Here is a 13,015-nt window from a genome sequence, read left to right as displayed (position 1 = left end):
ACCAGTGGTGGAAGAAGGCCTAAGATCTTTTACTTAAACAAAAATATCAACACCACAGTATGAAGTCTGGCAATCAAAATGTTATTAATGTAAAAGAATACAAATATAAGCAACATGGACTTAAAGTACCTAAGTAAAAACTGCTCATTATCCAGACTGGCACCATTCAGATTCTTATATAAATATATTTGATGGCTTTGGTGATGTCACTAAAGCGACTGTTTATAATTACGTATTTTCACAGTTTTATATTTACAAGCTGCGACTTTCTCAGGTTGAAAAATTATCTTTTAAATTGACAAACATCTGTAATTAATGGCACAAGTCAAACAAGTACGTTCTTCTAAAATAAGATCCAATGGGGCAAACTGGGGTATGTTTCATATGTGAAGGGCTTACCTATGAAGTAGGGTTAATTAGTAAAAACACATCATTATAGTTTGAAATGTAGTGGGCAAGACGAAGCAGCATACAATGAAAATAGTCTAGTAAAGAAAAAGTACTTGAGTAAATGTACTTACCCATCAACATTTGATCGTTTAGCCTTCATATATGTAGCTAGATAAAGTTTACAGTGATAACATGTATTACCTCATCACTTCATTACACCACGGGGGGCCTGTACTCTCACGCCTGCATAATTTCAGGATTATTGTTAACCCACATTCTTTCCCATTTCCTGTCCTTTCCCAAGATGATCCAGCCCCTCAGTGAGTCACAGTCTATTTTCTGTGAGAGTCCTTGGCCTACTTTGTCCCTCTTCACCTCCACAATGGACTTCCTACCTATTTTAGATACAGGGAGATGTCTGTGGAGAGCTCAATTAATAGGGCTCAGTGTCAAAATTAGGCTTTTTATACAGGCCTTTAAATACAGGCCTTCAGTTCAAAGTGACATTGGCACATTTTTATCACAACAAGACTTATGAAAATAATTTCAACGCTGTTTAATGCACATATGAATAAGCAGTTTCTGGAGGTTCCCTGGAGCTGTTGAAAGGGCTCTCACAACAAAGTAGTAAAATGAAATGAAAACTTAGTGTCCTAATGAGGCAGTGTGATGTGAATAGGTGTGCGTTTGCTATTGAAGTGGGTTAGAATAAAAATACTGATATTAGCGTATTAGTTTCACATATTAGCATGCTAACGTTTGCACACAATTAGGCCTAGCCTAACGTTACAGCTGAGGCGGGCCAATGCACACCTGCACTTCTATCTGAGCTGACTAGCCAGCAGCAGCTGTAGTTAGCAGCCGGAAGTAGTAACTCCAGTGATATGTTGTCCCCTACTTGTTTTAAGTGCATCCTGAGGGAGAGTTGAATGTTTGTCCCAGGTTTTATGGCAATCAATCCAACAGTTGTTGGGACATTTTTCTCAAAGCCAAAAATGTGATCCTCATGACGATGCCTTGAAAAAAGGCCAGGGGATCACCAAGCCTGTAGGATTCGTCCTCCAGGGACAACAATCTGGCAAATTCATGCAACAGCTGTTGGGAAAATTTAGTTTGGACCAAAGCGGCGGACTGACTGACAGACCATCTTTGCCAAGAGCCATCCTGCGAGCATGGCTAAAACATGTCAATTATTTTTTATAAATTTAAGTATTGCTGTGTTGGAACATTTTAAGTCAATTACTTTATCCCAACTGAAGATGTGTCTCTACAGCAGTGTCTCTGTAGTTTGTGCAACTCCAGTCCCACCACATGGGGCGGTGTCTCCAGCTAAGTTCCCACTCTGTGATAAGTGGCAATGAAGCAGCAGAAACATGCCAACAGGTAGAGTATCTGTCATCCTGACTGGTCAGCGTGGTTCCTCTGTATCTCTGAGCCACAGAGCTTTTTATCATTGTCTCCTTACGTTGCTGGAGGCTCTTCAGTAGGAGACCTGTCATTGGACACGGACAACACATTTTCTAATGCTGCACATTTGTCTCTTTCATGGACAATATGATCAAAGGAAATTGCTTTTTGGTTTCCCTTCACGGAGGGAAAATTGTCCTGTGTCATCTAAACAGATGAAGTTTTACTTTGGGCAGAAACACTGTTCGGGTTTTTGGGTTTGATAAATTGATTTGACAAATGTGTCGAGCGCCGCTGCATTCTGAGCTACAGCTGAGCTGAAGCGAAACCAGGGGACCATATATCACTCCAAGAGAGCCATCGCTCTCATTCAGCAGGTGTTACAGAAAACATGTCACAGTAGGTATTATTTATTGCCATATTTGCATCCTCCTGGGAGTGACGGAAATGCCTTCATTTGTGGTTCACGTGTTAAAATGCTGCGCTAGCATCCCAAGTTCAAAGTGATGTTGGTGCTGGAAGTGCAGGGAAATGGTTTTATCATCTAAGAGAAGAGATTTGCACAAAGTGTCATGTTGGCAACACAAGATATAAAATAAAGCAGCTCCTTTTGGTCGTTACGAATGAACTATATGTACATGTACATCTGACATGGCTGATGAAAAACACAACAACATTTCACAAAACACAACAAAATGTCAGAAAACAGGACAATATATCACAAACCACATTAGAGAAAACAACATTTTACAAAACACAACATTACAGAAAACAGAAGACTACATGCAGGAAACGCAACGACATTACACAAAACACAATTGTGTTGTATTCTTATGGATGGTAAACTATGACGACACATCCATGTTCTTCTAATGGGGATTCTCAAATAAACAAACATGAACAGATGACACTCGTAGCTACCCAGATAGCAAAAGACAATTGAATAAACGTGAACTAAGGCATGAGATAAGAGAGACTTTATTGTCATCCATCTCTGTATAGTCCAATATTCCAAGTAGATTTTTCATCTCCAGCCTCACAGCAGCCTGTCTGACCATCACTCAAAGTTGAATTAACACATTTTGCTCTCTGGGTTCGAGTACATTTAACACAAGTGAGTTTACAAAAGACTGTCCTTAGTGTGGTTATGCAGTTGCTGCATAGTTTTCTGGGCTGAATGGCCCTCAACTGTGGAAATGCCAGAGGCACAGTGCTCTGAGTTTTATGATGAACAAAACAGCTCCCAAGCTCCTCAATATCCACATGAGAGGAAGTAAACCTGAGTGCCAAGAGCTCCTCAGATCACCCAGTTATTGTCAAACTCTAACCATCCTCTTCATTTAGCGTAGAAAAGCCACTGTAATAAACATGTCAGACATAGTTAATGTGGTTTAATTTAACCACTACTGCCATGATCCCGATTTAACGACATACAAACTTGTGCGCAAGACACTTCAACTGTTTCAGAAATAGAAAAGATTTCCCAGAATGCGTAAGAACGTAACAGCTTTCCTGTGTTTGCCTGCGTGTTCAGTGCGAGTGTCATCTCCCATGTTGTATCGTAGCAACAACCAGCTGAATGAAGCCGAGACTGAGTGGATGACAAGGGTCTGGGGGAACACAAGCGATGCATCTGCTGCTCCCACCCACCCACCCATCCTCCCCCGGTGTCGCCCACGCATCCGCCCGCGTCACCAAGACACAAAACTAACACTTATGAGTCACAACAGGAACAGCTCCACAAGAGCGGCTGCAGCTCCATTGAATTCACCCTGTTGTTTCTATTTTTGGGCCTTTTGTAGTGTTTCTGCCTTATTAGTGGCTTTGCCCTCTAAACATGATTGCTTTGTGATGCAAAGTAAATTGCGTCCATAAGTGGAGCTGTTGATAGCACTTAAGTGTTGCGCTGCCTCTCACTGTGAACCTGTTGCTGCTTTTTCCGTGTTGTGTTAAAGCTAAAATGTTCCCTGTTAGCCAGATTAAAATATATTGAACATCTATCAGATATGAAATTAACTCTAAAATATCTCTTAATCTGCCTTTCATTTTGAGCTAAATCCCTCTTGAACCACAAAGTGCTTTAAGGAATTACAGTAGTTTAACATTTTGGGAAATGCACTGATAAGCTTACAAGTACAGCCAGCAGGTGGTTAGTTTAGGCTAGCATGAAGACTAGACACGGACAATTCTAGCCTGTCTCTGTCTTAAAGGATTAGTTCACCCCCAAAAAAGACAATTCAGTCATAATCTACTCACCCTTGTGCTGATGGAAAGTCAGGTGAAGTTTCGTAGCCCACAAAACATTTCTGGAGCTTCACAGGAAAAGCAAAAGTAGTTATTTACACCCTTGACGTGCAGCTCAGCAGCTACAGTAACGATTCTGGCTTTAAAAAGCCTCTTGTGGCTACCTGAGACTGTAAGTAAGTGCTGTATGATGTCCATTTTATGTTTATTTCCATTTAAAACAAACAAAAAAACTAGTCCCCATCTATTTTAGTTGATAAGGAGAAAGCTGTTTTGCTGTGAAGCTCCAGAAATGTTTTGTGGACTTCAAAACTTCACCTGGACCTTCCACCAGCACTGGGGTGAGCAGATACTGACGCAAATTTCATTATTGTGTGAACCTATCTACCAACACCTTTAAAGCTCACTAATCAATATGCTTTATCTTGTTTAGAAACCAAAGTGTCAAAAATACATAATGTGGCTAAATTTTAGTATGTGACTGTTTCCTGAGCAAAGATTCCTGCCTTGTTCCTCAGGCGACCATTTTTTCAAAAGTGTACCACACATTTATGCAGGCACTTATTCACACACCACAGGTGATTACACCTGCCGAGCTCACCTTTCAAAAGATCTTTATAAAGGAAGGAGATTGCCTCCTGGAGCTCTTTCGAAAAGACCGACTTTATCTACAGAATGACAGCTAACTGTTAGCATAATGACAGGTTCTGTCAGTAAGAGCCGCACACGTCATAGCCTATGACACTCTGACTCATAGACTGGCAACAGTCTTGACAGGGACTGCTTAATTGATTGACACGGACAAATCATGCATTGTTAATGTTTTTATATTGGGATAATGAGTGGGACAGAACACGATAAAGGTCAGTGTGAGCACTGAAAACAAGTTAAATATTATAATTATTATTTTAATTATGGTGCGAACCAGGACATTTGAATGTTTTACATATATTTGTTGGTACTCAGGACACCCAGCTTGAAACCAGGACAGTGGAGGACAAACCGGGATGTCTTGTCACTGTTCTCAGTCCTTATGCTAATCTAAGCTAATAGCCTGCTGTCTCCAGCTTCGTATTTAACCGTCAGAGGGGCGTTGATCGTCTCATTCAACTCTCGGCAAGAAAGCAAGTACGAATATTTACAAAAATGTCAAAATATTCCTTTAACTTTGGCCTGCAAAAAGTGCAAGTAGGATAGAAGAAGTGATGAATGGAAAAATGAGGTGAAGGCGTAATGAGGAGGGATTACAGATGAGCCTGATGGGTATTAGCACCAGGCAGCATGGTGTGTTCAGATCCATCATTTTACACTGGTAATTGGAGCAAGTCATCATCGTGGCCTTGTTTTAGTCTGCCGGCTCCTCATGGGTGACAACTGGCATCCATCAGCTACCTGAGCAAGAAAATATCTCAGAAGCATCTTCAGGAAACTGTCAGCCTTGTTTTTTTTCTACTGGTCAGATCAAAATAAGGTCCTGAATAGCCTCAGAGTCACAGAAATGTAATAGAAATTAACCCCGTTTTCTTTCCTCCTCCTTCTCTTTTCACTCAGCTCAGTCACGTTCTGATAAGAAATTGATAAGAGCCGGTTTGTGAGTCCCAGATGGTCCCCCAGTATCATGTGGGAGTCATTCATAAATGATAACACAGAAGCCAATATGCTCTACTGTACATACATTGGTGATATTATATGTATATATTTCTTTGTTGTTGACTTCAGACTGGATTTCCAAAAATCTTTCACTGCCACAGTTGATATGTGATTAGGAGGTTTGCGTAAAATCTTGGTTAAGACAAAAAAATATCTGATTAAATGAGAGCGAGACATATTGCATCCAACTGACATTGCTGAAGTGCTCATAAATACTGTGAGGAAAGTCCTCAAGAGTATAATAAGTATCTTCAGAATAGTGTGAAATACATGCGAATCAAAGACAGAAGAGAAACACAGCGACCGCTAACTAGCTCCCTTGTTAGGAATTGGCATGGCAACCGATGAAACCTGGCTAGCCATATTTTATGGGGATTAGCAGCACGGTTGGAACCGCTCGTTAATAAATCAGATTGCTTGGCTGAACCAGCCCATGGTATAAATAAAACATCTCGCTACAGGCCAACTGTGCGAATAGAAGACTGGTGATTCTACATTTGTTGTATGTTTGATACGTGTCAGAGAAAGTTTGTTCAAACACAACAGTCAGATGATGGCTTCTGGCCCCGTATTCTTTATGTATAATGCATATATTCCTCTGTGCATCTGTTATAAACTCAGATTACTCAGTAAACTTGATCCCTGCAACAATCACTGGAGGAATTCAAGGAATTTGAGCTTGTTTTGTAAAATCTGTTTGGATCATAAACAATTGAACATAAAAAAAAAAATGCATCTCTGACAGTAGGTCACCCCTCCTCGCTCTTGTTGCTCAGCGGATCAGCTGCTTCTCTGTGCTGTTTTTAGCCCCTGCCGGCTCATTTGCTCTAACTGGCACACACCAAGACTTGGAAATGACCAGCTGGAGACCAGTAACATGGTCAGAGGGAGTCAGCAGTGCATCACTGGGTCAAATAAAGTGATGAAAGAATGATGCCTCAATTTGAAAAGCAGCACTCGCTCCGATCGGTGTCCAGGGAGGAAAGCGGACAGAATGTTCAACATCTCAGTTTTACACCTTAAACGTGTGAGATCCTGCGAGCTGCTGAACCGCCATGACTCATTATAGACACACTGTGACAAAGTCAGCATTTTAGAGCGTTAATATCAACCTGCCATATTCACAAAAACAAATATGAATGCCTGCTTGTCTACACACAGACACCAAAAAACAAACAGATTTCGTTGATGGTGATTAAAGGAATAGTTTGACATCCCATTCCTTCAAAGGCTTTGATGAGAGTCTTGTGGTCATAGTGGGATTGCCGGGCAGTGCCTACCAGCACGTCTAAGGCAACTTGGCACTCAGTGTGCCATTATTTTTTACCACTTTCGGAGTCCTTCCGACCTGAACGTGAAGGACTTTGTTCACGTGAATTTCCCAGTCGGAAAAACCTTTTTTAAACACCAGACGAATGCAAAATGATTTACTTGTGTTTCCCACTATGTGCAGTCTGTATGCTAAGCTAAGCTAAGCTAACAGGCTGCTGGGTGTAGCCCTTTCGGCAAACTTGAGAGCGGTATTGCACTTCTTATCTAATAGGAATTCCTTCAAAAATGTAAAACAGTTCAATGTACATGTAGCTGTGGATACCTGACTAAATCAACAACACTGTAAAGGGTTTAATTAAAGGACTTGCTGTCATTTTGAACTGAAAAGTCGAAGTCATTAATTATTATTAACTTAAAAAATGAGGACACAAAACGTGGGGAGAAAGAGGGACATTTATCATGCAACACAGGGCCCTGCGTGGTTTGAATCAAAATAGGTTTGTCGGACCACCGGATGCCCAGTACTTTGAATTTTCATGCATAATTTGTCTTTGCCAAATCTTTTTCATCATCAGCACAGCTGTTGATTCAGAAAGTTACATTTCACTTTGAAATCTCTCCCTCCCTTGCTCTCTCTCTATCAAACACACACACACACACACATATATATATACACTCCTATCTCTATCATGTACCCAGCAGAGACTATTCCTAGGATGGCCCATAATAAGGTGAGCTAATTAGCCTTGGTTCTAAGGGAATCCATTTGCCAATTACTGTAGGCTAACACATGCTGGGATATGTGTGTCTGTCTCTCTCTCTCTGTGTGTCTGTGTGTGTGTGTGTGTGTGTGTGTGTGTGTGTGTGTGCATAAAATGTCAGGCCGGGTCATTGCTAATTGCTAACATTTTCAGTTTTGCTTTCAGCTGAGGACAAAGAGAATAAATGAACAGTTAACACATTAGATGACAGTCACTAAAGGGCCATTTCAACTATTTCATATTTCATTTTGTTCTCTCTATTCATTCACAGCGAATATGATCAAATCAAAGTTTTTATTATAATGCTTCACATGTTTGCTCTGAAGTTATTCATTTACAGACAGAAATGCGATAGATGAGCCATAAATTATAGAACTGCTGCAGTGTTAAATTAGAAAGCATTCATGGCACAGAAGCTCCATCGATGCAGTGATAATAATAATAACCGATCCTCCCAAAAAAGCATGAAAACCACCTTGGTACTATATTCCCTGCCATCATATTGGCAGCAGTCTGGCTGTGTTCGCTGCTGGTCCGTCAGTCAGTTGCTTTGACATGTAGCTGCATGGCCGGGGGCTAAATTCACATTCAGCACAAACGATATTGACCACTATAAACACGATCAATATCCTCGCCAAGTCCATCCCTACCTGACCCTTTTTAATAGGAAAAGTTATTCGGGTCTACTCTTGACTGGGAACCGTCCTCCACCCACGTTTCAAGGAAATCCAATCAGTATTCTCTGTGTTATCCTGCTGACAACCCAACCAACCAACAAATGGACACGGGTGAAAACATCGCCAGACGACCTCCTTGGCGGGGGTTACAAACCTACAACCATACGCTAGCTACTCAATCAACGCTTTGCTTCTGCTCTGAATGTGATTACGCCGATGACAGGATTCAGCACGTCTTCTTCTTGGCACCAGAAAGCCAACACCATGTGTGTGAGCAGGGAAATACACTCCAAGAATAACTGGCTGACATGTTGAGTCTGCCAGAGTAGCTGAGAACCTCCCAGAAAGAGGCAAAATGTGGAGTTTGGCACATGTAAGTGTGACAAAGCTCGAGAGGGGATTTCATAACTTCTTGGTAAACGAGACACAATGAGTGGAAATTGCTCAGGCTATGTAGTGTTTACAAGAAGAAGTAATCTTTTCTAACCCAAATGTTGAGATTTGGGTGATGAACTACAAATCATAGGTCGACCTGTTGAAATTATGGCTTGAAAGGACAGATCGTATTCTCAGAAACAATTATGATTTGACTTACTACCACTACCACTAAAACAGCTTCATAGTCAGTGCAGTAGCCTGGTTAGGCCCTTTGTATTTTAGGTGACGTAAAGAATTGTGTAACCTTTTTATTTTGGTGAATACTATTATAATTTCATGAATGATTAAACAAAATTCTCATGATATTATGACGATAACCATATTTATTGGTATATTATCCATAAAACTGAATGTATTTCTTAGACTGGCTTTAGTCCTGCGTATGTGTGCATATAAATAGTTCCCTTTAAAATGTAATGATTAAGTTAGCCTTGCTTGGATGATAGATGCATAATATGCATTCATCCAGTAAGAGGTCAGGTAGCTGGAGATCTTGCTAATCTTCCACCGACAGCAATAATCTACAGTGACGTGTGTTAATACGTCACATGAACGTGTGAATTCATTACTTATGCAGTGACGCGGCCAAACAGTATAACAACCATTTACAACTCTGTGTTAGAAACCTGCAGACAGCTAGTGATCCACTGTAACACATTTCAGCACATCCTAAAATACACACCTTCATCAACGGCTCTGCCACACACGCGTAAATGACGTAAATCACACAGGTGTGATCCTGCAGGAAATAGATAACACAACTTCAGCTTTAAAAAAAAAAATCTATAGATACACTGTACAGCTTCCCCACAGTCTGCACTGCGCGCCGCTGATGGAGAAATCCAGTTGTAATAAAGTCTGTTTGGTTTCTGCGACAATCAGACTTTAAAACAGATCTGCAGTTATTTACATGTTGAATCATATTCCATGTGGAAGTGACTAGATCTCAAAGGAACCAGGGAAAATGACCAGAACAGGTTACAAAAACAAAACAGAAAATCGTTTCTGGGAAGTTTGACCATGAGCCTCCCAAAAGGAAATGTCTGCGTGGATGGAATGTACTTACTGATATAATCTGCTAAACAATTCAAATATATAACTCAGGCTGTCTTATCCGGTGGCAGGTAAACAAGGGGAAGGACTTCAAGGTTAGAACAAAATGGAGGAGGTCGCACTACTGTCTTAAATAGTCATATAACAGTTTATTAAAGAGGACTGCTCTGACACTGCTTATAAACAGGAATATATGTAAGAAAGAAACCGAGGACTCTGAGCCATGAAATTGCACAACTTGGCTCTTCGCACAAAACCTTTCATTTGCAATAATTAACCCCTATCCCTCCAGTCTTCTGTCCAATCGTCTTCCTCTCTCATCTTTTCACGCCCTCCTTCCACTGCGATGGTCCAGCAGCAGCTGAGAGAGGAAATTATAATGTTCTCCCTTGCTCTCTCTCTAATGGTCTCTCATTGCCGCTTTCTTCACACTTAGCTCTCTTTACCGGCTTCTGGTCATGCATTTGGCTTTTCCTGCTGACGTGATTCACAGTAACCACACACACACACACACACACACACAGATGGACATACATGCACAAATGCAACATTGACTCATGCTGTGGTTGTCTGGCTCACTGACTCACTCGGGGGGATTGTCTTGTGCACCCTCCAGGTGGTGGGCTATGGCGTGACAACCTACAACTATAACTCGTGTCTGGTCTCAAAATGAGCCAACGAAAATAGTATTGCACGTAACCCCTCGTAAAACCATGATACGCCATTTTTAGACTTCTGTTTCTAAACGAGATATCGCATTTTTAATTAGTAAGCTGGAAAGGTAGAGCCAGGCTAGCTAAGCTAACTGGCCGCTGGCTTCAGCTACATATTTACGGTGCAGTCACTTTCCAGCTAACGTTACTCTTTGACTACATGCGGTGCATTTCGTTTCCAGGTTTAAATGAATGAGTCCAAGATGTGCATTGATATTTTAGGATCAATTTCAACTTTCCTATAGTAACATGTAACACTGTCATACAGTAACGTCAGCTAGGATGTGAATGAATGCTAACGTTAGCTCATGGTTTTCAAATATGTTGATTTCCCCTTAAATTGTCCTGTCTTTTTACTTGCTGAACAATGAGGAAGCGGTGAAATAATTAAAAAAATTCAGATTCAGTATGTTTCAATGACTTGATGCCAGAGAAAATGGCCGCCGTTTGAATATGGCATTAATGTATAAGAAACCTTGATTATAGGGCAGCACTCAGCCTCTCTTCCAGTTTAGCCCGCTGGCGATTTGGGGGTACTGTTGCCTAAAAAGCGTTTTCATTATAGACCACCATCATAATCTGTGATGTCATCACAATGACAGGTCTATGGGCCGAGTGGGAGCTCCCAGGCGGGGCCAGCGGGAGAAACTCTGCATATGCAGTGGGCCCCGTAGCTAAGAAGTTAACCTGGGTGCTAGAAAACTTTTTGCCGTGTGATATGGTTACAGTAAAAGCTATGGAGGAAGCGAGTAAATTGACCTTAAGGTTCATTTTAGTAAATTCAAGTTCCACCTGACAATAGGCCTACATTTCAATGACATTATTTCCTACATCAGATATTCACCACCCCAGTCTTTGGGGTCACCTTGATGTACAGTCTGTTTTTGTATCCCATAATTTTACAAATGTTGCTCATCCAGAGCCTGTTGACTGGGCCTAGTTTAGAAGTTACACGGGTACAAGAACAGGAGGTAACAACATCTGTCCTGAGTGTCAGATTATTTGTATTTTCTCTGCTACTTCTGCAGCGATACCCCAAACCTAGCAACTATGAATTCATTATTCACACCTTCTTAACTAAACAAGCACAGGGCAACTAAACAGTAGATGTAAATGCCATCACCCTCTCTGCTTCGGTCACTCTGCAGTGCTTCCTGTGATGTGTGGCTCTTTAACACTAGGTGCATCCTCGTCATTCAGATGATGCTTTTTGGTGATGCTGTAAATTGTGAAGAGCTTGTTTATCACAAGTGGCAGAGGAGTGTCAAAATAACACATCCACAGTTTTTTGGTAAACCACAGTCTGTTAAAATGATGGCTGCCTTATAAAACAGCAAAGCTCAAGTGATTATTCTTAACATTATCTGAACCACTTCCCTGATTCGAGTCTCATTTCAGAGCATGTAGCATGTGGGAGGTTTTGGGAAGGGAATCCCTTATGATCTGAGCTGGATGTAGAATCACTCCTTGGGACTGTGCTGGTGTTTGCATTCCTGTCAGAGTGAGGAGGCTGCAGTCTGGCGCCTGCCTCCTTCGTCCCGCGATGTAACTTCAAGGACATCACATCACAGGGGAGCCTGGAGGGAGGCAGCGTGATGTATCACTACAGCGGGCATCACGCCTATCCCATCTGAGGCGGGTGAGACACCTCATATTTCACTTCGAAAGGTAAAGTGTTATAATGTTGTTTATTTTCTCAATAATGGCTTATCGATGCGTAAATATAGCCTGTGCGATAGTGCCATTGTTTTCTTGTCCGACTCTTGAGTGTATCCTCTCAGAAAAGTGAATTTCAACAGATACACCCTCGAGGATATTGATTAATCTAATAATGGACTGCAGTGGTGGACTGAGGGGCATAAGATTAACCTTGTTTTGTTATGTGACTCAGATTTAGAGTGCTACTCAAAATTAGCTAGGGATATTTAAGAGTTTCACTTGATTGTTTATTCCCTGACATATCTGCATTTTTGCATTTTTTGAGTAGTGTGTGAGTAGTACACCTATGCAATACAGTCACACAAGGAACAGTTACTGGGTCATTACAGAAGGAACGTTATCATGTTGTTTGATGAGAACATTGATGCCACTCTTGCATCAGGGTTGCAACAGTATACAGTTTCCAAGGTGTACCATAGCATTGAATTCAACCATATTGAATTTAACCATTTACTGAATCTAACCATAAGTGTAATTATAAAAATCATTTCAAATGTATTTCATGTTACATGTCTGTGAGGCCATGAGAGCCTTTTTGGAGAAATGATTATAAAACATTTGTTCGACCCCCAAAAAAAAGAAGGAGAAAAAAATCCCTTCTGTTTCGTTCCATTTTTAGTAAACTTGTTACTGATAACTGTGATATTTTATGAGACGATTATTGTCCCAATGAATAATGTGTTTATTATAT

Source organism: Pagrus pagrus (assembly GCF_965226575.1).
Source record: "Pagrus pagrus genome assembly, chromosome: 18".
Classification (NCBI taxonomy): domain Eukaryota; kingdom Metazoa; phylum Chordata; class Actinopteri; order Spariformes; family Sparidae; genus Pagrus; species Pagrus pagrus.
Note: the sequence above shows the minus strand (reverse complement) of the source record.